Here is a 4,079-nt window from a genome sequence, read left to right as displayed (position 1 = left end):
AAAGAGAGTGTATGTGCATTTTGCTTATTTTCTCACTTGTGCTCTTTCTCTCTCCTCTCTCTCTCTCTCTCCTGCCTTTGGGCAGAGACAACCTCCTGCTGTACTCATTCTCAATACTAACGCTTCTTCCCTAGCTTGGCATTGAGGCACAGGAGTGGGGCTTCTGGCAGAAATAAGGGGTCCAGCTTGAAAACAGGGAGGCCTCCAGCTCCACCCTGGAAATTATCTCCCAGGATGCCACAGGAAAACAGAGGGCAATGGAGGGCCCCAAAGTTCCTAATCTAGGTACTCAGGAGTTAGGAATTCTAATCCTTGATTCAATCTGATTACTGCTGAGGATCAAAATCCTATATAAGCCCTTTAAGGTGAGGGCCCAGTTCTGAGGAGTTCTTATCCTAATGCCCAGAACAGCATATGACCAATTAGATGAGGGAAAAAAAAAAATGTCTCCTTAATCAGCTAAGTGTATAAAGACTAACATCCAAGGATGAGTATTGCCATATTATTTATAGAATTTAAAACTGGACATAGCCTTAAATATCTACAATAAATATTACTTAGATATATTTGTGGACTGTACACAGGGTGAATCTATGCAATCATGTGGCAGAGAATATTTGATATAGGAAAATTCTTAATTATTAAGGAAAAAAAAACACATAGTGATTAATCCCAAATTAAAGAAGGCACATAAGTATCTATAAAAGAAAAAAAAAGCATATGTAGTTAGGTATAATTTTTGAAACTATTTTTTCAAATTTTTAACAATAAACATGTCTAATTTTTTTTTTTTTTTTTTTTTTCTTGCGTTATGCGGGCCTCTCACTGTTGTGGCCTCTCCCATTTGCGGAGCACAGGCTCCGGACGCGCAGGCTCAGCGGCCATGGCTCACGGGCCCAGCCGCTCCGCGGCACGTGGGATCTTCCCGAAACGGGGCACGAACCCGCGTCTCCTGCATCAGCAGGCGGACTCTCAAGCACTGCGCCACCAGGGAAGCCCAAACATGTCTAATTTTTATAAGCAAAAAAACAATTAATACTGTTTAAAATAAGTTCTGATTACAGTAGTTCACATGGAAAAGAACAAAGCATGGGGGGCCTGTTCTTCTAACTGCTTGGAAACCAAATAATTAGCAAGCATTTATTCTGAGAAACTGAGAGGCTGACAAAAAGTGATTTGCACAGCCATGCATGACAAGAACCCTAGGTTCAATCTCCCTTCAGGTCAGAACCTATTTCTAGGAGATCATCTGGCAACAGTATTTAATACTCTAGTGTTACAAGAAGTCAGTTTATTGTGCTTTATCTCTTTCTGATATTTGCGCTCTAAGTCTTATCTCCAGTAAGACCATAAAGGCACTGTCATTTGCTAAGGAACTTCACATGTCCAGGAGGGTATCAAAGGCATGTATAACTGGTTTTATGATGAGAACCTTAGGTTCGGATTCAGAATCCTGGGCCTTGAATCACAGCTTTGCCAGCCACTCTGTGCCTTATTAAGCTTACTCAATTCTCTGAGTTTCAACTGCTTCATCTTTAAAATGAAGATGATAATAACTACCTCTGCATGTGATCATGAGAATTTATTCATTTAACCAAGAAGTATTTAATGAGCATCAACTTTGCTAGACATTTAGGATATGAGTTTCAATCCCTGTCTTAACACTGTTTATCTCTAGTAGAGATAGAGGCAGATACACAGAAAATTACAAAAGAGTGTGGCAATTACTATGACAAGGACAACACTGCAGGAGCCCATAAGAATGGTACCTAACCCAGAACAAGTAGGAATAACTAAAATAAAGCACAAAGGTTGAGTAGAAATTTTCCAGGCAAAAATGAGGTTAAGATAGTTCCAGGAGGGCTGGAAATATTTCCAAAATATTTCCAAAATTGAGAAATATTGACCAGTTTAATGAAAATTCAGTAGTTTTAAATTGGTTGAACACATTCACATTCACCCAAAGTGTACTACTTAGTGAAGACCTCATGTTGTCAGTTTTGGGGTTAGGACACAACATACTCAATAATTTTATTGATGACTTGTATAAGATATAAAGAGTTTTCTCATCAAAATTTGCTAATGATGGGTAGGTAATTGAAAGAGCCCATTAATACACTGGGTAGTGTATCCAAAAATATCTTAGCATTTCAGATTGTAAAAAATAACAATAATAATTTTTCCTACTATAAGCAATCAGCTTTTAATGATGAGTACTACACTGAAAATTGAAAATGCACATAATTTATATCTGAAGAAATACAATCTTTCCTGTATGGTAATGCATATGTATTATATAAATAATAATTTTTTTAAGTTTCTCATGTCATCACCTGGGTCATTTTCCTTACTTTTGTTTTCACCTGGGTCATTTTCCTTAATTTTGTTCTCCCCAGCTCCCCAGAGTTGGATGATACATGGACCATGCCCATCTTATGACATTGCCTTGGGTCCAGATATAAGTGTACACATAAAAACATAAGGAAGATGTGCATGGGGACAATGTTCAGGTGTTTTGGGGCCAAGGAGCTCAGTATAGTCAACAGTGAGTTGTGATCATGGTGCAGTAGAAGTGTAATATATAAGGCCAAGAGTTCATAGTCTCACTCTATATGAGAGTGGTGGGCCCATCTATGGATATTACATTCAGTCTGGGCATCAAACCTTAAGAAAGACATTGATAATCTGGAATCTGTTCATGGGACAGAATGTGGAGATTACTTGAAACTATCAGGGGTAATGATGGGAGCAATAAAGCAGTTTATTTAAAGAAGATTGACTCAACAAGACAGGCCAGTTATCTTCAAATATAAAAAGTCATGCAAATGGAATCAGATTTACTCTCTCTGGCTTCAAAGTGCAGAACCACAAAGTGTAGAAACACTAATGGGACACTTTCCAGATCAGTGAAAAGGATACTGCCATAATAAAGCTGGCTAGAGATGGAATAAGTTCCTTCAGAGGGGATGAGTTCCCTATTATTGTGTAAGTAGATATTGAATGACCTCTTGTAGGTGATACTCTAGAAAACAGTCAAGCACTGAAAGGATAATTAGACTACACAAGCCTTAAATTCTCTTCCCAAGTAAAGATGCTATATGTCTGGCATACTCAGAGTTAATAATAATTTCATCATTACCATCCTTATCAACAACAACAACAAAATCAAAATCTACTCTTACACTCTGGAGATATGCTATCCATTATGGTAGACACTACAGCCACATGCGGCTGTTGAGCACTTGAAATGTAGCTGATTTAATTTGAGATATAATATAAATGTAAAATACAGACTAGATTTAATAATTCTTTATACAGATTTCATGTTGAAATAATAATATTTAGGGTATGCTGTGTTAAATAAAATCTATTGTTAAAGTTAATTTCACATGTTTCCTTTTTTTTGTGTGTGTGGAAACTTTAAAATTACATATGTGGCTGGCCAAGAAGAAGGCTATCACTCCTGCCTTGACCCAAGTTAAGATACACACACACAGTCTTGGGCAGAGATTTTCTTTGGCTTTTCCCCATTCATTAGGACAGCTTATGGGCCTACAGGAAACCCAACAGCCAGGGCCTTGCACCAAACCAGACTATAAACCATGATGGGGAACAAACTGTGCTGAACTCAGAAACAAGCCCAAATGGATCAAAAGGTTTAAATTTCCTAAAACACTCGGCTGAAATACGACCAAGGAACGTCTTCAAACTGGAATTGAACCTACCTACATATTTCCTAAAACTAGTGAACAACCATATCATGCTGAGCCAAAATTAACTGGATTTGGGTCCTTGCTTGTAACCAAGTACAAAATATTTACCAACTCTGTGTATTTTGGCTTCTGGCATAGAGAGTGCTTTTAGAGTAAAATGAATAAAGTCAGCACTCTTTTCTACTAAGCAAGCATAAATGGGTGTTCGCTGTTCATGAGTAGGTGGAACTGCCATATCCACATTAAGACAACCTGCGAAGATGGGGTGACCTTTTCACATGCTCTCAGACTGCAAGGTCAAAGAGCTCAAGGTTGAAGACCATACCTCTGGAGTCAGAGGATGTTTGAGTCATGGCTCTTCCTGCT

Source organism: Lipotes vexillifer, unplaced genomic scaffold (genome assembly GCF_000442215.2).
Source record: "Lipotes vexillifer unplaced genomic scaffold, Lipotes_vexillifer_v1.1 scaffold1396, whole genome shotgun sequence".
NCBI lineage: Eukaryota > Metazoa > Chordata > Mammalia > Artiodactyla > Lipotidae > Lipotes > Lipotes vexillifer.
The sequence above is the reverse complement of the archived record's forward strand: the minus strand, read 5'-3'. Positions refer to the sequence as shown.